We start from the raw sequence: 27274 nt of genomic DNA on the forward strand, positions 1-27274 counted from the left end.
CCCTCATGCAGCTTGCAGTCTGGCATGTTCCTGGCATGCCGCCCTTACCAATTGTACTTTGTTTTTCTGTCTTGTTTTCAAGATATAATTCACATACAATGATATTTGCCCTTCAAAGTACCAATTGTAGGGGCACCTGGGTGGCTCAGTTGGTTAAGCGACTGCCTTCGGCTCAGGTCATGATCCTGGAGTGCCAGGATCGAGTCCCGCATCCAGCTCCCTGCTCAGTGGGAAGTCTGCTTCTCCCTCTGACCCTCCCCCCTCTCATGCTCTGTCTCTCATTCTCTCTGCCTCAAATATATAAATAAAATCTTTTTTAAAAAAATGAAGTACCAATTGTATTTTCATTTATTTTTGCAAATATTTGTTGAGCGTTGGCTTAATTGTAAGGCAATGTGTTAAGTAAGTGAAATACATATAGACCCAGCCCTCTTGGGTCTTATAGGGAAGATTTACTAAACAGTAAAAATATTACAGGGGTGCCTGGGTGGCTCAGTCGTTGGGCGTCTGCCTTTGGCTCAGGTCATGATCCCAGGGTTCTGGGATCAAGCCCCGCGTCGGGCTCCCTGCTTTGCAGGGAGCCTGCTTTTCCCTCTCCCACTCCCCCTGCTTGTGTTCCCTCTCTCACTGTGTCTCTCTCTGTCAAAAAATAAATTAAAAAATTTTTTAAATATATATTACAATTCAGTTTCTTTATATCCATTGATTAATTTTTCTCCAGTTTTATTAAGATACAATTAACATACATTACTATATAAATTTAAGGTGTACAGCAGAAGGGGGTTCGGCTTACATATATTGTGAAATGATTACTGCAATAAACTCAGTTAGCATCCATAATCTCATACAGACACAATAAAAAGAGAAGGTGAGGGTGCTTGCGTGGCTCAATTGGTTAAGTGTCTGTCTTCAGCTCAGGTCATGATCCTGGCGTCCTGGGATGGAGCCCCACATCAGGCTCCTTACTCAGCGGGGAGTCTGCTTCTCCTTCTCCCTCTGCCGTTTCTCTGTGTGCTCTTTCGAGCACTCTCTCTCTCTCTCTCTGTTAAATAAATAAATAAAATCTTAAAAAGAAACAAACAAAAAAACCCCAAATTTACCTGACATTGAAAAGGAGCACAAATATGATGTGAGTAGATATCATATGATGCTTATCATCATAACTTATTTTCAGTAGAATTTCAATAGTTTAAACTATCACCAGGGACTGGTAGAGAACAAAAAATTTTTTTAAATAAACAAACTTTACCATAAAATGTGGGTAAACTTTAGCCTAATATGGGTCTAATTTAGCCTAATGTGGGTAATGTCCATATTAGGTGTAACGTGTAATGTCTTACACATTCTAGTTTTCTAAACTATTTTTAGAAATGCTTCTTATATAGCCACATTATCTATAAAGAAGTTCCTCTGCACAAATCCTGCCGTGCAGGCCTGGGCAATACTGGGAAAATAGAAGTTTACCTTTAGTCCTTTCAGGATTTTCTTTTTTAAAAAGACTTTATTTATTTATTTGAGAGAGAGAGTGAGCCAGCATGTGCAATCGAGCTGGGGGAGGGGCAGAAGGAGAGGGAGAGAGAGAGAATCTCAAGCAGACTCTGTGCTAAGCATGGAGCCCCACCCAGGGCTCCATTTTACGACCCTGAGATCATGACCTGGGCCAAAATCAAGAATCAGAAGCTTAACCAACTGAGCCACCCAGGATCCCCTCAGGATTTTCTTTTTTACTTTAAAAAAATTTTTTAGGGGCGCCTGGGTGGCTCAGGCATTAAGCGTCTGCCTTCGGTTCAGGTCATGATCCCAGGGTCCTGGGATCGAGCCCCGCATCGGGCTCTCTGCTCAGCGGCAAGCCTGCTTCTCCCTCTCCCACTCCCCCTGCTTGTGTTCCCTCTCTCGCTGTGTCTCTCTCTGTCAAATAAATAAATAAAATCTTTAAAAAAAATAAAAAATAAAAAATAAAAAAATTTTAGTGTAATGAGTACAAAAGAATGTGTTATATTAATATGTGAATATCTGTTCTGCTTAAGAACAAAACATTATCAATATGAGGATTTACTTCCTTTTGGGATCTTATACCTATTTCTGAAGGCTTCTGGCTTCTGGAGACCTGGCATTAGGGTAAAAAGTTTGAGAAATATATATTCAGTAAGGTACTACTTGCTCAGAATCGCTTTAAATTTACCATTCTTGAGTGTATAAAAATTTTAAGCACTTTTTTCTGATAAGAAAAGTGTATGTATTCATTGTAGAATTTTTTGAAAATAGGGAAACATATGAAGAAAATTAAAATAATAATCCCACTATCTCCAGATAATTGTTAACATTTTGAAATAAGCAGGCACACACAGACATACACTCACATAAAAATACACTATTAGGTGTCTTGAGTTCCTTTCAAGATGTAAAGATATGAGTCCCTAATAGTGGAATTTCAGGTATTGTGACAGGCTGGTGGGAAATTTACTTGGGATTAAGGTTTTCTCAATTTGTACCAACAAAACACTGTATTTACAAAAAGATCGCATTATGGGTACCTGGGCGGCTCAGTTAGTTAAGCGTCTGCCTTCAGTTCAGGTCATGATCCTGGAGTCCCGGGATCGAGTCCCGCATCGGGCTCCCTGCTCAGCAGGGAGTCTGCTTCTCCCTCTCACCCTCCCCGGTCTCATGTGCTGTCTCTCATTCTTTCTCTCTCAAATAAATAAATAAAATCTTTAAAAAAAAAAAGATTGCATTATAATGATGCTCCTCAGATACTATTCAGCTATTAAGTAACCCAAAGAGCTCTAGGGCCATGAGAAGAATGTTAGTAATCTCACAGTGTAATTTAAACAAACTGGCATCAAATTCATATACTCAGAATAAGATCAGAGCATTCAGCCAAATTCATGCAAAGTAAGCATATGCCTGATGCCTCATGCATTTACAAGCTCACAGATATATATTTTCCCAGACTGATTGGTGGTGGCAGAATCAGAAGAATTTGAACAGTGAAATAACACCAGAACAGAACTGGAGTGCCAGGAAACCTTAGTTCCTCCTGGTAAACTATCCACAAACCAGACAAAGCTGGGCAGGCAAGTGTGTCTCTATCTGGGGGGTAAATGAGGAGATGAGAGTTAAATGAAAGACAGGTTTCAAGTGTGTATCACATGAATGTCTTTTCTAATTGAGTGATGGCAACTAGTCTAACAGGTTCTTCTTGGGGGAAACAGCTTCCCCTTGGGGGAAAAGCCTGTGCAAACAGGTAACTCTTGCACCAGGTTTTTTGGATTAACAAATTTTGGTTTTTATGTGAGGACCCTCTACCAAAGAAGAAATCCTGTCTAGAAACTAAGAAAGATGCTTTTCTAGCTGAGCTAATATTTCCCTGTTGGTTTTAGTCTCCAGGACTTAGGGAAACAGTATCTCCATTTAAGAGGTGTGTAGGTGGGGGCGCCTGGGTGGCTCAGCTGGTTAAGCGTCTGCCTTCAGCTCAGGTCATGATCCCAGGGTCCTGGGATCGAGTCCCACATCAGGCTCCCTGATCCTTGGGAGCCTGCTTCTCCCTCTGCCTCTCTCTCTCTCTGTCTCTCATGAATAAATAAATAAAATCTTAAAAAAAAAAAAATAAAATAAAGAGGACTAAAAATGTAAACAGTTGCCTACATGAGCAGTTCTGGCAGGTTTGGAGGGAGACAAGGTCACTTCATCACTCCCAAGCCCGAAGGTTCATATCTGGCAGCCAACCTTGATACCTAACTATATGGAATGTTATGGATTAAATCAGCCAGTATCGGGATTTAGCAAACAATATATTTTTAAAATATTTTGTTTATTTATTTGAGAGAGAGAGAGAGCATGAGTGGAGGGGAAGGGGCAAGAAGGAGAGGGAGAAGCAGACTCCCTGCTGAGCAGGGAGCCCGACCCAGGGGTTCAATCCCAGGACCCTGAGATCATGACCTGAGCCGAAGGCAGACACCCAACAGACTGAGCCACCCCGGCACCCCATTTACCAAACTATATTAAGTAAATAAATTAGTATACCTTATATTTGTTATATTGAGAATGATCTCAGAATTTTCAGTTGTGATGCTTGTAGATAGAAAAGGTTGTGTGACTCACTTGAAAGAGGTCATTACTTGTAGATTTATCAAACAGAGAAATCACCATTTGTATGCTCTAGCAAACTATCGCTGAAAATCTATTTTTTTTTTAAAGATTTTTTTTTTAAGATTTTATTTATTTATTTGACAGAGACAGCGAGAGCAGGAACACAAGCAGGGGGAGTGGGAGAGGGAGAAGCAGGCTTCCCACTGAGCAGGGAGCCCGATGTGGGACTCGATCCCAGGACTCTGGGATCATAACCTGAGCCGAAGGCAGACGCTTAACGACTGAGCCACCCAGGCGCCCTATCGCTGAAAATCTAAAAATAATAGGTCAATCTTGTAAAAGCCAGTTGCCCGTTAATCACGTGCTTAATAGCTTTGCTGGATTTGATGTTCCCACTGTAAGTGCTTTAGGTTTCAAATTCAGCATTCTGGTCATTGTTTGTTTGTTTGGGTTTCATAGCTGTAAATTATGTTTGGTGTTACCTTGACTAATGTTTTGTTGTCCAAACGACTGGACTTGAGGAACAGTAATGGTTAACCAAGAGATAGATTATCACATTTTTAAGTTCCTCTTCTAATATGAAAACACATACAGGGCTATTGCTTAACACTATGTTCAGATGATACCCCCATTACGCAAGATTTTATTGAAAACATACACAGGCTAAATATAATAGTTTTACCACCTTTCAAAATATATCACATTTTGGTTTTATTCCCAGATGGAGTAGGAAGGCTTCTCTCTGACCCTGAATATAAGTCTGTTAGAAGGTCTCCCGCCAAGGATAGTCCCCACACTTCAGTCTCGAAATTCCACCAAGGATAGTCCCCCCCATCTAGTTTCAAAATTCCACTGGTAACAAGAGCTCAATGAGATTTTTCCTCCGGCTTCACGGAGTCCAGACTATTCTCTTGCTACACAAAATTACTTTAAGAGTTAATTGAGGTTTGGTTTTCTTAATTCCCCCTACTCCCCAGATCAGTTAAAGGTCCTTATCAGTTTCTTCTGACTGCTTTGTTCTCTTTCCACTTGGCTTAAGAATAAAGAGATGATAGTCACAAAGACACATCCTTACACTGACAGAGTGAATTCCAAATCCACAGGGAGTCATTTGCTATTCTCTTAAAAAGAGAGCACACCTCCCTTATCAATAGAAATCCAGCTGTTCTGTTTGCTTTTGGTTCCTGCACAGTCTCCTCCTCATAGGAAGTCTTACATTTTAACTTATACCAAAGCACACTCTTCATTTCAACATTGTATACCTTTTATTAAATGATTGTAATATGTGTTCATTGGAAATACAGTTAAGCAGACTGAAGGAAACAAATTCCCCATGACCTCACCGTCATGTGAGGTGGCAGCGTTTTTCTATATATGTGTATGCGTACGGATATTCACACTAATTTAAAAAGCAATCGTCTGTGCAGACTGGATTTTAGCCTGAACTTTTCCATATAAAAATATATTTTTCAACAACATCATTCTTTTTATTTATTTAAAGGTTTTATTTATTTATTTGAGAGGGAGAGAATGAGAGATAGAGAGCACGAGAGGGAAGAGGGTCAGAGGAAGAAGCAGACTCCCTGCTGAGCAGGGAGCCCGATGCGGGACTCGATGCTGGGACTCCAGGATCATGACCTGAGCTGAAGGCAGTCGCTTAACCAACTGAGCCACCCAGGCGCCCCCAACATCATTCTTAATATGATGCGTTGCAGTCCACCTCATAGACAGATGTTCCACAGTTTAGTTGTTGAATATTTGCTATTTTAAATTATGTCTCACTATAGGATTTAAACATTCCTGTAATGGCCTTAACTAAAATGTAATTAAGATGTAGCTTTAGTTAAAAAAAAAAAAAAGATGTAGCCTTAGTTAATTTTTAGTTAAAATTTCTGCAAATGGCCTCATTGGATTAAAAGGCATTAATTAACTGTCCTGTTGAAAGTACATACGAATGAATACTTGTTAGTTTATAAAACGCCTTTTCCTCACCACCACACTTCCTCTTTTTTCATTCTTTTCCCCCCCTCTCTTTGTTCATCTGCTGGATGAAAAGCAGTATCTCATTTTCTTTTTTCCCTATTATTAGTAAATGCAAATATTTATTTGTCAGATATTTGCTTATATTTGTTTGCCGTGTGTATTTCATCTGAATCGTCTTTCTTGTTTTTATCTATTTTTCCCATGTAAATATCATATTTTATGTCATTTCTTATCTAAATGTGTGCCCTTTGTGTTTTTATTTGGAACACAATTGATTTGAAAGAGCCATTCATGTATATTAACAAAAGCAAATCTTCATATATTTGTTATAACTTTCTCTGTAATAAAATCTCCCAAACTGGAAAAATCCAGATATACTTTAATAAGTGATTAATTCAATACATTAACGTTCATTAATGTACTAGAATATGCAAGGCAGATGTCAGAAAGAGTAAAGTAGCTCTTTGTGTGTTGACAAGGAAAGATGTCCATGATATGCTTTTGAGGGAGAAAGACTACATGCAAAATATCACTTAGAATGACTCTTATTTTGAAAAAGTTATATATTTAGGGGCACCTGGGTGGCTCAGTCGTTAAGCGTCCGCCTTCGGCTCAGGTCATGATCCCAGGGTCCTGGGATCGAGTCCCACATCGGGCTCCCTGCTCTGCGGGAAGCCTGCTTCTCCCTCTCCCACTCCCCCTGCTTGTGTTCCCTCTCTCGCTGTGTCTCTGTCTGTCAAATAAGTAAATAAAATCTTAAAAAAAAAAAAAAAAGTAGTTAAAAAAAAAGAAAAAGTTATATATTTAGGTACGCACATTATATGTGTATGTATGTCCTGAGAAAAGCCCAGAAATACTTAATACAAACTATTAAAAGTGGTTAGCTATAGAGTGAGGGATTGAAGAAAAGAAGGGGATACTAATTATTTATTTTATACAACTCTGTATTGTTTGACATTTTTATACATAATACATAATAAATATGTATTACTTTCACAGTTGGAAACTGCTAATCAGAAAAAAAAAGAAAACTGCTAATCAGGGTCACCTGACTTGCTCAGTCAATAGAGCATCCAACTTGTGATCTCATCTTGGGGTTGTGAGTTCAAGCCCCACACTTAAAAAAAAAAAAGATTAAAAAAAAAAGAAAAATGCTAATCAAAAAAAAAGGGCGCCTGGGTGGCTCAGTTGTTAAGCAACTGCCTTCGGCTCAGGTCATGGTCCCAGGGTCCTGGGATCGAGCCCCACATCGGGCTTTCTCCTCTGTGGGAAGCCTGCTTCTCCCTCTCCCACTCCCCCTGCTTGTGTTCCCTCTCGTACTGTGTCTCTCTCTGTCAAATAAATAAATAAAATCTTAAAAAAAAAAAAAAAGGAAAACTTTTTTTTTTTTTTTTAAGATTTTATTTATTTATTTGACAGAGAGACATAGCGAGAGAGGGAACACAAGCAGGGGGAGTGGGAGAGGGAGAAGCAGGCTTCCCGCCGAGCAGGGAGCCCGATGTGGGGCTCGATCCCAGAACCCTGGGATCATGACCTGAGCCGAAGGCAGACGCTTAACGACTGAGCCACCCAGGCACCCCAAAAAGGAACACATTTTAATTTTTGTGTAACCATATCTTTTCTTGTATGTTTCCTACCTTTGGCATGAAGCCTAGAAAGATCTTTCTTGTGTCAAGATTACATAATTATTTAGAAAAAAAAATTTTTTTTAAAGATTTGATTTATTTATTTATTTTATTTTTTTTTTTTAAGATTTTATTTATTTATTTGAGACAGAGAGAATGAGAGAGAGAGCACATGAGAGGGGGGAGGGTCAGAGGCAGAAGCAGGCTCCCTGCCGAGCAGGGAGCCCGATGCGGGACTTGATCCCGGGACTCCAGGATCATGACCTGAGCCGAAGGCAGTCGCTTAACCAACTGAGCCACCCAGGCGCCCAAGATTTGATTTATTTATTCATAAGAGACAGAGAGAGAGAGAGACAGAGAGACAGAGAGAGGCAGGCTCCCCGCTGAGCAGGGAGCCTGATATGGGACTCGATCCCAGGACCCTGGGATCATGACCTGAGCCGAAGGCGGACGCTTAACCATCTGAGCCACCCAGGCACCTTATTTTAAAATTTTTTACTGTAACATTTTTATAGTTTTACTATTTGTCATTCATGCCTTTAACCAATTACAGTTTATTTTGTTGTGGTATGAGTCACAAAGCAATACTAATAGAAATCCATCTTTCCCCAATTTTATCTTATTGTAAATTATTTTGTATCCTTGAATCCATCTCTAAGTTAAATATGTCTTTCTAGTTGAACACTGATACCACACCTGTTTTAATCTTTATAACTTTAAATAGATTTTAATGTCTGATAAACAAAAGACAATATATGGTCTGATGGGAGAATTTTTACAAAACATATAATGGAAAAGTAACAAAGATCTCTAATATGTCAAGAATTCCTTTAAGATGCTTTTAGCAGGGGCACCTGGGTGGCTCAGTTGGTTAAGCAACTGCCTTCGGCTCAGGCCATGATCCTGGAGTCCCGGGATCGAGTCCCACATCGGGCTCCCTGCTCAGCTGGGAGTCTGCTTCTCCCTCTGACCCTCTTCCCTTTCGTGCTCTCTATCTCTCATTCTCTCTCTCTCAAATAAATAAATAAAATCTTAAAAAAAAAAAAAAAAGATGCTTTTAGCAGCAAGAGTCAGAAACTTATCTCAAATGGCTTTAAAATATAAGGAATTTTACCGGCTCACAGAAATGGAAGTCCAGAGCCTTAGGTTTAATTCTTTCATATTCCGGCTCCAATTCCCTGTGATTTTCTCCAATCTTCTCCCAGGTAACTTGGCTTTATCTTCAGACAGTTGAATGGCTTCCCTCATTATAGCAAGATGGCTTCCAACAGCCGGAGAGCATGTTTCCTCCCAAACCCTTCCCTTTGGTCCAGTTGTGCCAATTTAAGTGATTTGCTTAAACATCGGTCAAAAACTGTGTGTCCAGGGTTAATGCTTTGTGATGATGATTTGAACATGAATTACTCTCTGGTAAGAAAATGGGTTTTCTGTAGCCCTTCAATCCCTGTTTCAAGTTACTTCTTTGGAGAATTCTTATTTCTTGAACACTTATACTTTGGATATAGCTCTTCTTTTGTGCAGTAGTTTTGTGAGAATTCTCTTATAGGTAAGTCTCTTGTAGACTTGTTTTGGAAGTCTACAGAAAAGGCAGAATATGACCCAGTTTCATGATAGAGCTGCTTTATTTTACTATATCATTTTTATAAGTTTCATTTCTATGGCTAAATTACACTAATGTGATCCACTGACATTAAGAAAGCAGATATATTTATTGACAGTTTCCTTCTATATACTGTAGTCAATGTCTAAAAAAATATTTCCTTACTTAAAAGTCCAAGTTGAGGGAATGTCAATTAATATTTGCCAACATATTATAATTTTGAATTCTGAGTTACTATTAATTGGAAGTTATTCAGTATATTACTTGAAATTTACTTGGGGTAGGGAATACCTCTTAGGCTCACTGAAGCCAACTTAGTTAAAATTTTAATTATAGACTATTTCATGCAATGTTATGATCTTTGTCTGTATTCAATAACCTAGAGCTAACAAACTGCTATTTTTTTTTTTAAAGATTTTACTTTTAAAGTAATCTCTACACCCAATGTGGGGCTTGAACTCACAACCCTGAGATTAAGAGTCACATGCTCCACTGACTGAGCCAGCCAGGCACCCCACAACTGCTATTAATAATGACCTACAAGAGAAAAGATTTAGAATGATCTATAAGAGAAAAGATAAATATCTTTTTATTTATTTATTTTTAAGTAGGCTCCACTCCCAGCATGAAGCCCAATTTGGGGCTTAAACTCATCACCCTGAGATCAAGATCTGAGCTGAGATCAAAAGTCAGATGCTTAACCAACTGAGCAACCAGGTGCCCCAATAACTATCTTTATCTACCAAAATACTGAGTGATACATAAATCCAAATGAAGTAAATTAGAATAATATTATCAAAGGTACTTTAGGTATAATACCCTTGGCTAATGTTGTAAAGGCAAAAATCTATGTTAAATATGGTTGAATTTTAGGTTTTTTTGATAACATTTGCATGTTTTACTTGAATAGGTTTATAATAAATTATTTTCTGTGATCAGAAGGATATATTGATGATTCTCTTGTGTGTAAAAACACATTTGTCAGGATTAATGAATATTCAGTTGTTATAGAAATTACAATAAACTATATATATATAGTATATATATATATATATATATATATATATATATATATATATTTTAATATAGGCTCCATGCCCAGTGTGGAGCCCAATGTGGGGCTTGAACTCACGACTCTGAGATCCAGACCTGAGCTGAGACCAAGAGTCAGATGCTTAGCTGACTGAGCCACCCAGGTTCCCCTACAATAAATAATATTTTTAATTCAAATAGGAAATGGCAGCTCTGGGTGTATAAACTTTGGGTAACTGAGGGTCACTGGATCTGCTCAAAATCTCTGCTGTCACACAAAATGCGGTACACTCTCCCCTAATCTTCTCTTGGCACTGTCTTCAACCAGTGTTCAGTTACTGCATATGAAAATGTCCTTCCTTAAGAGAGCAATACTGATAATGATCCAAGGCTCCAGAGTCAGATAGGCCCCAGGCTCAAATTTAGGCTCAAGGTCTCCGTGGACTTGAGCAAGCTATTTATTCCCTCTGAATTCCAGATCATTGATCTATAAAATGGAGAAGATAATAATATCTACCTCACTGAGGTTCTTCTAAGTTTCAACTGAGTTAATATATATAATGCACCTATCAAGACTTCTGGCAACGATTTTAATTATCATTATTTATCAAGTTTTATTCATATATAAAGCAACACAATGTTATGTTCCAAAAAAACGTTGCCCTAAATTGATCTTAATATTCTAGTTTTCTAAAGCCATTCAAATTTCAAAGTTGAGATTAGTTTATGCAAATTAATCTTTTCTATATTTTAAAATCCACTTTGGTGTAAAATACAAATATATGCAAAGAATTTGATACATATTCCTAATAAAAAAACATTCATGGGGATCAAAGAGTCATGTAAATCGGTCATAAGATCCATGTTCTACTTAATTTATATACAAAACTTGGTTAATCATCTTAGCCACATATATTTACTTCCTGAAAAAAAAAAGGGAAGTTTTATTTCATTTAGGCTTACGTAACTAATGACTTGAACTGATTACCAAGAAGAAGAATCACAGCATTGTAGAGTTCCTCAGATGAAGATGTGATGCCTAGAAAGGTACATGACCTGCTCATATTGCACAGGTAGGCAGTGGTATACCTGGTACCCCAAACCCCAAACCATTGACTCAGTGCTCTCCAGGGTACTGTGCCAAATTTCAAATGGAAAGAAATTCTAAGGTGGATTCAATCACCAGTTTATCTGCAATAGCAAAAGCTATGGGAATTTTGCTTTCATGTGCTTTCCATTTCTAGAACTCATTAGCATTTACATTTTTATTTATTTATTTTAAAAATTTAAAATTTTATTTACTATGATGAAATAGTCTTTTTAAAAAAAGATTTTATTTATTTATTTAAAGATTTTATTTATTTATTTGAGACAGAGAGAATGAGAGAGACGGAGAGCACATGAGAGGGGGGAGGGTCAGAGGGAGAAGCAGGCTCCCCGCCGAGCAGGGAGCTCGATGCAGGACTCGATCCAGGGACTCCAGGATCATGACCTGAGCCGAAGGCAGTTGCTTAACCAACTGAGCCACCCAGGCGCCCAAGATTTTATATATTTAATTGTGTGAGAAAGAGTGAGAGAGGGAGAGCAAGGGAGAGGGAAGCAAAGGGAGAGGAATAAGCAGATTCCCCACTGAGCAGGGAGCCTGATGCGAGACTGGATCCCAGGACCCTGGGATCAGGACCTGAGCTGAAGGCAGACGCTTAACTGACTAAGCCACCCAGGTGCACCTTAAATTTTTTTAGAATTTACATTTTTTAAAAAATGCACCAGACTTGGACAACTACATGCAAAAGAGTGAAACCGGACCACTTTCTTATACCATACAGAAAAAATAAACTCAAAATGGGTTAAAGACCTAAGTGTGAGACCTGAAGCCATAAAAATCCTAGAAGATAGCACAGGCAGTAATTTCTCTGACAACAGCCATAACAACATTTTTCTAGATATGTTTCCTGAGCAGGGAAAACAAAAGCAAAATTAAACTATTGGGACTTTATAAAAAGTTTCTGCACAGCAAAGGAAACCATCAACAAAACTAAAACACAACCTACTGAATAGGAGAAGATATTTGTAAATGACATCTATGATAAAGGGTTAGTATCCAAAATATATAAAAAACTTATATAACTCAACACCAAGAAAACAAATAATCCAATTTTAAAAAGGGCAGAAGACATGAACAGATATTTCTCCAAAGAAGACATACAGATGGCCAACAGACACATGAAAAGATGCTCAATATCACTCATCATCAGGGAAATGCAAATCAAAACCACAATGAGCTATCACCTTACACCTGTCAGAATGGCTAAAATCAACAACATAAGAAACAACAAGTGTTGGCAATGATATGGGGAAAAAGGAAACACTCGTGTATTCTTGGTGGGAATGTAAATTGATGCAGCCACCCCTGTGTTTATTGCAGCATTATTTACAATAGCCAAATTATGGAAGCAACCCAAGTGTCCATCAATAGATGAATGGTTAAGTAAGATGTGGTACACACACACACACACACACACACAGGAATATGACTCAGCCATAAAAAATAATGAAATCTTGGCATTTGCAATGACATGGATGGATCTAGAGGGCATAATGCTAAGTGAAATAAGTCAGAGAAAGGCAAATACTATACAATTTCACTCCCATGTGGAATTTAAGAAAGAAAACAAACGAACAAAGAAAAGGAAGAGACAAACAAAAAAACCAGACTCTTAACTATAGAGAACAAACTGATGGTTACCAGAGGGGAGGTGGGTGGGGGGATGGGTGCAATACGTGAAAGGGATTAAGGAGGGCACTTATCATAATGAGCACTGAGTAATGCATAGCATTGTTGAGTCACTATATTGTGCACCCGAAACTAATATAATACTGTATGCTAATTTTAAAATTTTACAGTTTTGATATATATGTAATTAATTAAAAAGCCAAAAAAAGGCATCAGACTCAAAATATAAGCAAAAGGATTTCTAATGCTTTTTGCCCCCTCTTTTCACTTTAAATGCATAAATAAAAAACAACTGGCAGGGGAGAAGTGGTAGAGGAGGTGCAGAAGATAGGGAAGGCTGTGTGTGGAATAATGCTCTGGCTCTGCATAAGGCCTGAAGTAATCAGATAAGTGGGCAAGATACCACCAGTCCCAATTCCTGTCTCTTGGAACACGCTTCAAGCTTCTAGTTAAGTGTCTGTAAGCTCCAAAGCATTCTGAAGAAATCAAGAGTGTTCGAAGCTAACTGGAGTCCTGACTAGAATTGCAAATAGCTCATTGGCAAAAGCCCCCATTCCCCTTCCCAGCATAATTTTTTTTCTTGTATTTATCACTTTTTACCATATTATATATTTTCCTATTTATTTTGTTTTTTTTTTTAATTTTTTTTTTTAAGATTTTATTTATTTATTTGAGAGAGAGAGACACAGCGAGAGAGGGAACACAAGCAGGGGGAGTGGGAGAGGGAGAAGCAGGCTTCCCGCAGAGCAGGGAGCCCGATGTGGGACTCGATCCCAGGACCCTGGGATCATGACCTGAGCTGAAGGCAGTCGCTTAACCAACTGAACCACCCAGGCGCCCCTATTTTGTTTTTTTTTTAAATATTTATTTATTTATTTATTTATCAGAAAGAGAAAGAGCACAAGCGGGGGGAGCGGCAGGCAGAGGGACAAGCAGGCTCCCCGCTGAGCAGGGAGTCCGTCGCCCTTGGGGGCTCAATCCCAGGACCCTGGGATCATGACCTGAGCTGAAGGCAGACGCTTAACTGACTGAGCCACCCAGGCACCCCTCCTATTTATTTTGTTTATTGCCTGTTTTCCCTCACTATACTATAAGCTTCCCAAAGGCAGGAATTTTCATCTGTTTTGTTTTTGCTCCAACCCTAGCACCTAGAACAATGTAGGCACCTAGTAGATATTCAATAAATACTCAATAATGAGTGAAAAAGTATTGGCCCTTTGCCTTTCCCTTACTTAATATGAACTGTAGCTGGTGGAGCCACTCTGGAAAACAGTATGGAGGTTCCTCAAAAAGTTGAAAATAGAGTTATCCTATGACCCAGCAATTGCACTACTACCCCAAAGATACAAATGTATTGATCCAATGGGGCACATGCACCCCAATGTTTATAGTAGCAATGTCCACAATAGCCGAACTATGGAAAGAGCCTAGATGTCCACTGACAGATGAATGGATAAAGAAGAGGTGACATAGGGGTGCCTGGTTGGCTCAGTCATTAAACATCTGCCTTTGGCTCAGGTCGTGATCCCAGGGTCCTGGGATTGAGCCCCACATCGGGCTCCCTGCTCCGCAGGAAGCCTGTTTCTCCCTCTCCCACTCCCCCTGCTTGTGTTCCCTCTCTTACTGTGTCTCTCTCTGTCAAATAAATAAATAAAATCTTAAAAAAAAAAAAAGAAGAGGTGATATATATACAATGGAATATTATGCAGCCATCAAAAAATGGAAATCTTGTCATTTGCAATGATGTAGATGGAACTGGAGGGTATTATGCTAAGCAAAATAAGTAAATTAGAGAAAGACGAGTATCATATGATCTCACTGATATGAGGAATTTAAGAAACAAGACAGAGGATCATAGGGGAAGAGAGGGAAAAATGAAACAAGATGAAACAAGAGAGGGAGACAAACCATAAGAGACTCTTAATCTCAGGAAACAAACTGAGGGTTGCTGGAGTGGTGGGGGGTGGGAGGGATGCAGTGGCTGGATGATGGACATTGGGGAGGGTATGTGCTATGGTGAGTGCTGTGAATTGTGTAAGACTGTTGAATCACAGATCTGTACCTCTGAAACAAATAATACATTATATGTTAATAAAAAAATATGAATTGTAATTTAGGTATGTTTTCTGGCTGAGGTATATAAATAATTGTGGCCTTTCTCTGAAACCAAAATGCTTTTCTAACATGTCAGCTCAAAAAAACTTGTTTTCCACATACCAGGACAACATTACTAATAGTACTTTGATTTTAGCTGCCTTCTGAGCAAACCAATTGATAAGTCCAGCTCTAAAATAACTTTTATATGTTTAAAAAATGAAAGAGCTGAAGAATATTAGGATCAAAGGTAAAAAAAAAAAAAAGTCATTGAACTGAATCCAACAGGTAAACTTAAAAAAGCTTCTGAGTTTTGCCCCAGAATGGGATGGAATCTTCAGAAAAGTTACCCTAAGAAACTGACTCTCTGGAGATATTAAACAAGTTACTACTCTGCTTAAAAATTCTGGAGATGCCATGACTTGCAAAACACGTAGTGAAAACGGCTCATGAACACTGAACGATAAAAAATCTAGTTGAGGTGAAAGGAGAGTATACATTAGAGTCAGAACTCCCCTGAAACAACACTAGAGGTAGTTGCTTGTTTTGTTTGTTTTTTTAACTTTCCAGAAATCATGGTCCTTTTATATGACTTTCCTACAACTACAAAAGTATTGTAAAAGATGGTGTTACCTTGGGGAAAAAAAAAAGCAAGAAAGCAAAAGCATATCAAAAAACAGGACTAAGAACTTCTGATAGTATGGTTTCACTTTCTTTTCTTTTTTTTTTAAGATTTCATTTATTTATTTGAGAGAGAGATTGAGAGATTGAGAGCACAAGCAGAGGGAGCAGGAGAGGGAGAAGCAGACTCCCTGTTAAGCAGGGAGCCCGATGTGGGACTCGATCCCAGGACCCTGGGACTATGACCTGAGCTGAAGGCAGACACTTAACGACTGAGCCACCCAGGTGCCCCTCTTTTCTTTTTTCTTTTTAACGATTGGGTTATTTCAACTTACCTTTCTGCACGATGGCCTACTGATTGCCATAATTCCAGCAGGCTTAAAGAATGAAAACAACTTCATTGACAGAACTGCTGGATACCTACAGTTAAAGCACTGATCGTGTAAGACCTGGTCACTTCAGGCCTACAAAATTTACAGGTCAGACCATCAGCGTCCCCAGGCCACTGATTCTACCAGGATCTGGGCTTCTACCCAAGGTAAAGCAAGTTTATGAGAAGAATCCTTTTGAAATCCTGAAGCCAGGTTATTCTACCACGTTTATCATTTCCATCATCATCTTCAGTCACTGTTCAAAATATAAGTCCTTTTTGTCATGACTTTTTGTGCCGCTTATGCTTTTGCTTCCTTTTCCCGTTCCTGACCTCCCATTAGTGGGAAATGCCAATGGGACATTAGGGAGCAGCTCCAGATCTCCAATGATCTCCTTCAGCTCCCTTCACCCGTTCTTGGTATGGATAAGTGACATTCTTTCAACCAGTGACACCCCTAAGTCCCTTGGTTATAGACATTCTGGAGCCCCCACTGCTTTCACTCTTCCTTTACAAAGCTTTCCACTCTGCCTCCTGAGATTTTCCATGATAAACAGATTTCTCCTCCACATCCTTAACCTAATCATTGAACCCCTTCCACCTGACTCTCCCCTGGGGACTCATAACTAAATTCTAATTCGTCCATAAGCACATTGCTTGCCACTTTCCATACTGGAGGCTGCTCATTCTGCAAAAGGCAATGTATCTGGAAGTCACAAATTAGGGTCATTCACCTCTATTCTTCCCCCCCTTTTTTTTTGGGAAAAATCTTTGATCCCTTGGGACTCTAGCCATTGGTGACCCATTCTCTATCCCTGCTTGTCTGTGTTTGTTTTTTTGTGTTTTTTTTTTTTCTGGTCTCCTGTTTGGAGGGAAAAGTAAATCAAATTAACTTTTGTTGGTCTCCTAGTTTAAGAGTTGGCAACTTTTTTTTTTATATAAAGTATTAGATAGCAAATACTTTTATCTTTGTGGGCCATATTGTCTCTGTCATAACTCTTCAATTCTGCCATTTTAGTGCAAAAATAGCCATAGACAATAGTAAACAAATGGGCATGTCTGTGTTCCAATAAAACTTTACAAAAACAGTCATCAGGGTAGATTTGGCCAAGGGCTGTAGTATGCCAACCCCTGTCTGAGTATGTGCCAGTCACTATACATTATCTCATGGGAAACTATAATGACAATTCCCCAATAGGGCGGAGTAGTAGACAGTTAAGATTAAGTACCTAGCATGGTGACTGGCCTATAGTAGGTGCTTGATAAATGCTTGCTGCAAATAATGATTAATCTTAAACGACTCTGCAAGATAAATATTTTATGCTGGAGGAAAGAGGCTCAGGGACATGAAAGAACTTGCTTATGGAGTAAACAGGGATCCAAAAGCCTAACTGCTAGATTCTTTCCCAATGAATATGGTTTGACCAAGTTTGATTTAACTGTAGAAATCTAGGTGAAATGAGTAGTAAGTCCCAGGAAATGGAGTTTAGGGGAGTAGTGGGAATAAATTCAAAATTTCTGCAGAAACCTGCCTTCTCCTTTTAGTTTTCTAATTAATGATCCTCATTAGGAGCTATTAGCACATCAAAAGAGTATTAAAATAGCAATTAACTTTGGTGACTAAAGTAAACACAAATACAATTTTCCCTTTGACAAGCTCAAAAGAAAATGCTCTAATAATTTTAATGAAGGCAGTGGGCACCAGTAAATAAATCATTAGGTTGAGAATTAACATGTCATTCGAGTCAGTTAAGACAGAATTTGCTAACTTGCTTTGTTCTCTTTTAGGCATTGTCAGTTAATGGTTATTGCTAGCATAGAATTATTCACAACCCGTATTTAATGCTCTGGACCCAACTCAAAGAACTTTCTCATGTAGACTGCACAGGGAAGAAATACAGATGAGAGTTCCAGATGTTTCAGACATGCTCAGGCATATGTGTAGGATTGGAGAGGCAGAGCTAGCTGGGGTTTACCTGTCCTAGGATTTCGGTAATCCCTGGGATGGAACAATGACCAGAAACATGGAGGCTGAAAAGTGGTGGAGAGAACAGACTCCTCATGGGCTGCTTAATTATTTGATTGATTCACCAACAATATTTACTACTGTTCTAGGTCCCAGGGATATAGTAGTGAATAAACTAAAGTTCCTGCCCTTATGGAATTTACATGCTGAGAGCAAACACCTAAATAGACAAGAAATGTCAGTGACCAGAGGTTGGGGAAAATTTAACACAGGGCAAGATGATATAATGTGGGTGTTTTGTTTTGTTTTGTTTTTTAAGATTTTATTTATTTATTTATTTATTTGAAAGAGAGAGCCATAGCAAGAGAGGGAACATGAGCAGGGGGAGTGGGAGAGGGGGAAGCAGGCTTCCCACTGAGCAGGGAGCCCGATGTGGGGCTCCCAGGACCCTGGGATCATGACCTGAGCCGGAGGCAGACGCTTAACGACTGAGCCACCCAGGAGCATATGTGGGTGTTGTTTTAAATAGGGTAGGCAGGGAACATTGAATTAGCAAACACTAAGCACTTCTCCTAGCAGAAATAGTTTCCTGAGAGCCTTTGTTCACATTTGCTTCAACTAATCAACACATAACCTTGTTTTATGTGTTTCTGTTTAAATAAACCTTATTTAATATATATCATTGATTTCTTAACATTGAATTCATGGCCAACAGCATTGTAAGCCATGCCTGAAAACAGCTTATCTAATACACTTCCTCCAAAGCTTTCCTTTCTATACCACTCATGCCTTTCTGGGTGTCAAGGTCACCCTGTTCTGTATCCTGGAAAACTAAAAAAGAGCAGTTGTTTACAGGCACAACGTGGTTAGGTGTTCAAGTCTCGGGATACAGGCTTACATTCTCCTAGTCAAGAGCCACAGCTCTATGCAGGCGGATGCCAATGGAAGGACTCTACGCCTCAACGGTGGGACACACAGCTGAGATGACTGCTTCACTCGACTGTACATAACTGCCTCTTGTGCCCCACTAAATGGCCATCAATAGTCTGTAGACACTGGCCCTTTTGTGGCTTCCCAGGAGTGGCCTCTGAGAGTGTTGGACAGTTCTCCCAATGCCGACCCCTGCTCCGTTTCTCCTGTCTTGCCAAATGACCTCCTCCCTAACCCCTAGTTCTTGTGATCCACCTTGGATCTGGGGCTGGAAGAGGACATCATCTGGCAAGATAGAGAAGATGGTGGCACCAAATAATGAAATGAGGTAGCTTCAAAAGGAATAGTTTTTTGGGGGGGAGATATAGTGCAGGGAAGGAATTAAGAGCTATGTTTTGAACATGTAAAATGTTAGATGTCATCTAGACATTGGAGGTAGAGTTTGATGGTTGACTCCATAGCTCAGGGAAATTTGGGTCTAGAGAGGTAAATTGGGGAGTGAACAACAAAAAGGGGTTGCAATTATTCTGGTTTCTATGGATTCTTCTTAGAGACACTTACTAGTATTCAGTTGATGTTTTCTGTGTGAGAGGAACCATAAAAGTAGGGGAAAATTTGAATAGGTGGTAAAGGGTATTAGCACCAGATCCCAGTGATTTTTTTGTCAGGGCACGTAAAACAATACTGCGCTTATTGAACTCATATTAAATATAAGCCAGAAGTTGAATATTAATCTTGAGATTTTTAAGCAGTATTTGATTCTTTGATTCTTTTTTTTAAAGATTTTATTTATTGGGTACCTGGGTGGCTCAGTCAGTTAAGTGTCTGCCTCTGGCTCAGGTCATGATACTTGAGTCCTGGGATTGAGTCCCTCATAAGGCTCCCTGCTCAGCGGGAAGTCTGCTTCTCCCTCTGCCCCTCTCCCTAATTGTACTCTCTCTTTCGTGCAAAAATAAATAAAATCTTTTAAAAAATATATTTTATTTATTTATTTGTCAGAGAGAGAGGGAGAGAGCAAGATTTACTATGAGCTGAAGCTGGGCAATAAACATAGGAAGAGTTCATTATATTATTATTTTTGTTGATGCTTCTATTTTATTGTTTTCGATTTTTTTTTTAAAGATTTTATTTATTTGACAGAGAGAGACACAGCAAGAGAGGGAACACAAGCAGGGGGAGTGGGAAAGGGAGAAGCAGGCCCCCCGCTGAGCAGGGAGCCCGATGTGGGGCTCGATCCCAGGACTCTGGGATCATGACCTGAGCCAAAGGCAGCCGCTTAATGACTGAGCCACCCAGGTGCCCCTTGTTTTTGATTTCTTAATAAAATTTAAAAAAAAAATGATCTTTGAAATAGAGAATACAAAAATTTCTTTTTTAAAAAAGATTTATTTATTTATTTGAGAGAGAGAGCACAGAAGCAGGAGGGGCAGAGGAAGAAGGAGAGAGAATCTCAGGCAGAGATTGGAGCCCCAGACAGGGCTTTGATCTCAAGACCCTGAGATCATGACCTGAGCAGAAAACAAGAGTCAGACACTTAACTGACTGCACCACCCAGGTGCCCCTAGAATACATACATTTCTTGATCTGTGGTGAGGACAATTTGCTCTGATGGTGAGAAATAAAAGAGGTCTTGTGTCTCAGATTTTCATATAGGCTATCTTCCTGTCAACCTCTCTACCCATTATTTCTTTCCCTGTTTTTGCTAATCCCTACTCTTCTTTGTGATTTGTTCTCAGGATCATTTACTCTACTTTGATTCAACACCAAGAGCCTTGTGCCAGTCCTTCCCACTGCTGGTCCAGCTATGTAGGCCTAGTAAAGAGAGTTGGATAAAGAATATGCTGACTAACTCCAAAAGACTCTAGATGAGGCCATTCTGATAATGCTGAGACAGAGTCCACAGCCAGATAAGATACTGGAGTGGAGCATAAGGAGAGTGTGCTAAGGCTTCCTGTGCAGAGTAGGACACACTGGCTCATGTAGATATATGAACAATGCAGATCTAGTGTTTGTTGGTGTCATTCTTACTTAAAACTCTTTTCTAGAAGAATAATATAGCGCCTGCAGGCATGAATCACCAGGCCTTCAAATCCTATGTTTTCAAAAATTGATGAGTGAGGGGCTGGGACCAAATAGCTTACCAGTGTACGATATGTGGATTATACATTAGGAAGTGGAGATCAGGGCTCAGATTTTCATGCTATGGAGGCTACCCTAGAGAATCTAGAGTTAAATTACTCTGACTGGGAAAAAAAGAGCTAAGAATTTAGTAGTTTCTCCTCCACACTCAAATATGAAATCACTAAAGCTGAGACTGGGAAATTCTAGGTACATCAATAAACTTTGCTGGACCTTAATTTCCCCATCTATCAAATGAGTTAATTAGAATAGATGATCTCTAAAGTTTCCCCTCTACTCCAAACTCATGATTCCATGAAATACTTAAAATCACTTTTTTTAATTATGAAAAATTTTAAAAAGCCATAAAAAATAGAGAACACAAAGAACCCCCAGTAGCAATCACTCCATTTCAACATTTGTCCAATTTTGTTTTACCTAAACTCCTACTTACTCACCATTCTACCCCCATTGCATTATTTTGAAGCAAATCCTAGATATCATATGAAATACATTTTAATGGACTCTTTTGGAGCAAAGATAGTTTATAAATAACAGATCAGGAGAAGTCAGTCTTTCCACTTTTCCGGGATACCTTCTCTTATTGCAACTGTAACCATTACCATTAAATTTAGTGTGATAGGATGCTAAGAAAACACATGCAAAACCCTGTTAGACTCAGTCAAGGAAGAGCTACCATTAATGAACACTTGCTATCTTCCAGGTATTACTATGATGTATTAATTATTTTGGCTATGAAAGAAATTACCACCCCCACCCCCGCCACAAATTTTGCAGCTGGAAACAAGAAGCATTTCTCATCTCACAGTTTCTGTGAGTAAAGAATGCAGAAGCAGCTTATTTGGGTGATTCTGGCGCAGGGTCTGTGAGGAGGCTAAAATGGAGGTGTTAGCTGTGGCTACAGTCACCTCCAGGCTCAACTTGGCAAGGATACACTTCTGAACTCATTCTCAGGGCTGCCTGATGACATGGTAGCTAGCTTCCCCCAGAGTAAGCAATCCAGCAGGACAAGAGAGAAAGAATCCAAGAGTGAAGCCACAGGTCTTCTTTTTTAATAGCCTCATCTTGTTAGAGACATCTCATCATTTCTGATGTAGTCTGTGTTAGAAGCTAGTCAATAAGTCCACTCCACACCCAGTGTAAGGAGATTACACAGGGCATAAATCAAGAAGCAGGGGTCATTGTAATCTACAACGAAAGGCTGCCTATCACATGTGCTAAGTATTCATTACTGGACTGGTCTGTTGGATATTATAGCTTATTGTAAGTTAATAAATGATCTCACTTCTTATGAATATAATTTTACCCACTTTACACATGAGGAAAATTAAGTAACTCACCTGAGGACGGAGTGGAAGAAAGTGAGGGAGCCATGATTTATTTCAGTCATTCATCAAATATTTTTTTGCAACTCTATCATATATTGGTTATTCTGAATCTGAAAGAGAACATGACATATGAATATACATGTCACATGTGAACCTTGCTCTCAAGGGCTTACAATCTAGTATGGAATTCAGACATTAAGAAATTACAAAAATAGGGGTTGCTTGGCAGACTCAGCCAGAAGAGCATATGACTCTTGATCTCAGGGTTGTGGGTTCAAGCCCCACATTGGATGTAGAGATTACTTAAAAATAAAATAAAAAAAGAAATTCTAAAAATAATTAATTACCATAATCAGATTCAACTGTTAGATTTATAATGCTTCTGTTAAACATGGAGTTGAATAAAACAGATCAAAAGAAATAAAGAAGTATAAAGGTCTTTGAATATTCCTGTGATAGCCAATTTTTAGTTTTTCGAGGGAACAAACAGGAAGAGGAAAATAATATGGGATGCTTCAGCACGGAAGATGGCTACCCAAAATATCTTGTTTATTTTAAGGAAATTTACAGGATTTCCATTTAACTCTTTTGCAATGCTGATCCACAGAAATATGCAGTGACCATGCCCAATCACAGAAATATGCAGTGACCATGCCCAATCACAGGTCTGTATTCCCTTCTTCAATGGACTGGGTGTTTCTTCTATGCATTCTTGCATCTAGAAAGGCTCAACTGAAACTGATACTATAGGATTATAACAAGCTCCTCTCCCATGTTTTAGACTCAAATATTTACATGTTAAAAATTAAAATGAACTTATTTTAGTGCCGGGCATGTAAGATTGCAGTTGAGAAGGTTGCTGAATCAAGGACTTTCAGACCTAAGAACAGCTACCGAGGTAAGAAAATTAGGCCCCAAATATACAAGTTCATTCCATGAAACTTTAGGTAGACAATGGCAATGACAAATCTATGGGAAATCTATAGGACAATTAAAATAGTGAAAAAAAATTAAAGAAATTCTTAAATCCCACATTGCAAACTGAGAAAAATCTGTCAATCAAATGGAAGAGATACATTGCTTCTTCCATTTTTCACTTCCATTTTGGTCGCAAAAAAGCCAGAAGAAAAAACTCCCTAAGTGTGTTAACGAAATCTATCCATTAAGACATCTTGTCTATATTAAATCTTTTTTTAAAACTATTATTTAGCTTTAAAACTATTAATTAATATGCTTGGAGAAAGGAAGGACAAGAAGTCCTCAAGCTGAATTTCCAGTTATTAGTTCCTTGAAAAACTTCTGTCCAGGTTGTCAAATATTGGTTTTCACTGTGCTCAAACTGACTCCAAACTATTACTAAATAAGCCTTATATCTATTGCTGTGCATTTCTATAGAATCAATTCTGACTGCTAATGTAGTTAGAAAAATAGTTTCTGCCATTGGCTACAAAATTCGAACTATCTGTATATGCAATAAACTTCAGAAGTAAACCAACAACAGAGCGCTCATGACTGAGGTCTAATCTTACACTTTTCATCAAAAGTGCAGATTGAATCAAGAGAGTAATTCTCAGGAAAATGATCATTATATATTTGAATATTCATCAGAGATACCCAAATCTTACCCATTCTAATTTTGACCTGCCATGGAATCTGTGAAATCATTCGCCATTTATTTTTATTTTTTGTCAGGAGATAAAAAATGTTGTTTTAAACCACTTGCTTCTTACTGAGTAACTAGTTGCTATTCTTCCTCACTCTAATAACTTCCAAACGTTTGTCAAAAATAGTTTGCAAAATTTGCACGAAGGCGAAAGGACTTTGCATGCATCCGTGTAGATAAGGAGCCTACACTTAGGAGGCAGGAGAGGACTTAAAACAAGCCATTTCTCCATTTGGAGTCCCCATCCCGACATCCCGGCCGAGGCAGCTTCACCGGGCACGGCCAAGGACTCTCTCGGGACGCTGCAGCGGGGAAAGGACTTCGGGAAGCGCCATTCCGCGGGTCTCTCTCCAGCCTCAGGGCCCCCCTCCCTCCCCCGTCATGCGTGGAAATTCCAACTGCCACCGTGGGAACGAAACTTCTCTTCCAGAGACCTGCATCCCGCGCGGCATTCTCAATGACTTTGAGGGACGCAGCGTCACTTTCCCCGTCTTGGGTAAAGCGGAGAGGAGCGGCCGCCACCTGCCTGAGGCCAAGGCAATAAACCTACACCACACAGAGAGTCTGAGCCCCGCAAGAAGGGGTGCAAAGCAGCGCTCAGGGCTCTTTCCTCCCAGCTCGATTTCGGCTGGGGACCGGCGGAGCGGACGCGGAGGAGGGGCTCCAACGGGGTGGGGCTGGGACCTCACGCCCCGCGGGGGTCGCCGCGGGAGGCGGGGGGAGGGGAGCAGCGGCCGCGCGGGCTCGGCCCTCCCCGGGGGCGGGGCTCTAGCTCTGCCCCGCCCTTCCCCACCCCTCCCCCACGTCCTTTTCCACCCGCCCCCGCAGTAGGAAAGGGAGAGGGAGGGGGGGAAAAGGAAAGTGCTGTTCTGTGGAAAGGGGCGGAAGGAGGGGGAGAAAAAAAAGGAAAGGGAACAGAAACATGGCCGTCAGCTGTCGGAGCGGTAGTGCAGCGGGCAGCTCCTAGGCGACCCGCCGCCCGCTCTGCCGGACTCGAGAGAGCAGAGCCGCCCGCGCGAGCTCCCGCTCCCGGCCGTTATCGCTGCACGCGGCGCCCCTCGAGACCGAGCCCTTGAGGCGGCGCAGGCGCAGATCGGGCCGTGGAGGCGGCGGCCGCAGGAGCAAGTCCCCCGCCCGGCTGTGCCGAGGGCGCGCAGGCCGCGAAGCCGGCGCTTTCATGCCCCAGGAAGGGGCTGTGTCCGGGTGGCACTGAAGGTGGAGTGGGCGGCAGGTGAGTCCGCGGTGGAGGGCCTTTCGCGGAGGAACCCTGCGCTGCGCCGCCGCGGGGCCCGCGCTGCTGTGCCGTGGAGGGCTCCGGGCAGGTAGCGACTCCGAGGGCTGAGTTCCGATGGCCCGCCTGCGGGGGGTCGCCAAGCAGGCGGAAGGTGGCGGGGCTGGCGTTCCCGGCCTAGTCTCTCCGCGGTTTCCGGGGGCGGGGAGTCCCCGGAGCCTGCGGGGAGTGATGATGGGGGGAGAGGCCGCGCCAGGACGGGCCTCCCCGCGCCGCCCGCCCCGGCCCCTGAGAACCACTTGCCAGGACGCGCGAGGGGGCTGGGCCCTGGGGACCTCCTGGGCGACGGCCGGGTGGGAGGGGGCTGGGCGCGGAGGGGGCGGGGACTGGGTTAGAGTGGGTGGAGAGCGAGGGCTGGGGTCTGGCGAGAAGGGTCCGGAGAGCGCGAGGGGAGGCCCGGGGGCCCGGGCAGGTGTCTCAGGTGAATGGAGGGCATGTCCTCCTCCGCCTTACCGTGGCTGATCCTCAGGGCTTCCTTGTGGGAGATGACTTTTCGGAAGGCTGGTTCCATTAAACTCCGAGTGACTAAACACAAATTAAACCAACTAATGAGCGCCTAGTGCTGACTTGTGTAGAGAGCTGTAACTTTTCTGCTCTGAGGATGCTGTCTTTTTTTTCTTTTGCTGCTTCATGGACCTTTTTCCCTTGCGTCGCATCAGAACAGATAAGGAATGACCCAGTTTTAAAGAGTACCAGCGTCCCATCCTTTTTTGTGTTTGTTTCACACGGGAAAATTTAGGCCAGTTACCGAAGTTACTTGTGCAAATATGAGGGTAAGTGTCATCTCCAGTAACGAACGGACCCTCAGCTGTCTGTGTGTTTTGCCTAAAAGAGATTGTCAGACATCGTAATCTGGGAATTTGATTTACTGAGACTGCTTAATTGTGTTCAAACTCTTGTTAAGTCTTTTTCCCTAGACCCCAGTTTGCGGTAGGAGTAGCTCTTCCCTTCCGGTCTTCCGGTTTAGAAGGTGAGGGGTATAGTAAGACAGGGGAGGATATTAGGGCCAAGGCGCCAAGTTTTAATGAATACTTGATTTGAGGGGAGCGTGTGTATTAAGCTATCCGAAAAGAAGAGCATAGTTTATGATCTGTATACATAAGAGCAAAATCAAAGGAAAACTGCGCGTTAAAGAATGTCAGTTCTTGTTCAGTTATAATCATTAAAAAAAACACATTATATTTTATTTTCTGCCCTGTTCTTTGAATTAATTACCGTTAAAAGGTTGGTAAACTGTCCTCTTGCTGTGAGACTGGGGACTCAGAAATGAATTTAGATTTGTATTCGTGAGGGTGAACTGCCTCGTATAGGCTTGTTTTGACTCATTTTTCTCATAATGGCAAACTCAGTCCACACTTTGCACTACATTGGTATCTCGTGTGGCCATTTTGCAAAATAGTTGATTTTAGTGAACCGGTAATATGCTAGTTGATTTTGGCCATACATAGTACCTCACTTAGTGCACTACGTTTTTAGACTTGTTAATTTGGATAATAGACAAGCAGTGATGTTAGAAATGTTGAAGTTGTATATTGGAGTAATTTATACTCTTCTATAATTTGTAAATGAGTGCATCCTGTTGTTGAGAGTAAACATAGTATTTTGTAGTATAAACTTGAGTTTTCAGCTGAAGAAATTGGCAGTAGAGCTGGTGTGTGGGGACTTCTTAAAGCACAAATGTTTTAAATTATAAGGAACTGCAGTGATGTGTAGGCTGTGACAATTCGTGGTGCCAGACTTGGAAGGTTATTTGGTTGAGGTGCTCTCTATAAAGAAACATGTTAAGTATCTTCAGTAAAAGCTAGTTTG

General features: G+C 40.7%; 1 protein-coding gene and 1 long non-coding RNA gene across 5 annotated transcripts in view; one reads left to right on the forward strand and one right to left on the reverse strand.

Moving 5' to 3' along the window:
• Positions 1–682: 682 nt before the first annotated feature.
• LOC129046040 (uncharacterized) lies at positions 683–26060 on the reverse strand. Of its 3 annotated transcripts, none has more exons than XR_010407645.1 (3): positions 25919–26060; positions 22524–22621; positions 683–1042 (listed from the first exon to the last, which is right to left on the reverse strand). It is a non-coding gene; the product is annotated as an uncharacterized LOC129046040 (long non-coding RNA). The 3 variants fall into 3 exon arrangements; XR_010407643.1 differs by lacking the exon at positions 25919–26060 and adding an exon at positions 24609–25004; XR_010407644.1 differs by lacking the exon at positions 25919–26060 and adding an exon at positions 24137–25004.
• Positions 25096–27274, forward strand: part of DENND4C (DENN domain containing 4C) — a 139736-nt gene continuing 137557 nt past the window's right edge. For both annotated transcript variants that reach the window (XM_064579236.1, XM_064579234.1), the window contains exon 1: positions 25096–25405. The gene's annotated coding sequence lies outside the window, so the exon portion shown is untranslated. The remainder of the gene's footprint in view (positions 25406–27274) is intronic.

The sequence above is a fragment of the Mirounga angustirostris genome, unplaced genomic scaffold, assembly GCF_029215605.1.
Source record: "Mirounga angustirostris isolate CCGP_5_RB_7025 unplaced genomic scaffold, mMirAng1.0.hap1 SCAF_15, whole genome shotgun sequence".
NCBI classification, from domain to species: Eukaryota; Metazoa; Chordata; class Mammalia; order Carnivora; family Phocidae; genus Mirounga; species Mirounga angustirostris.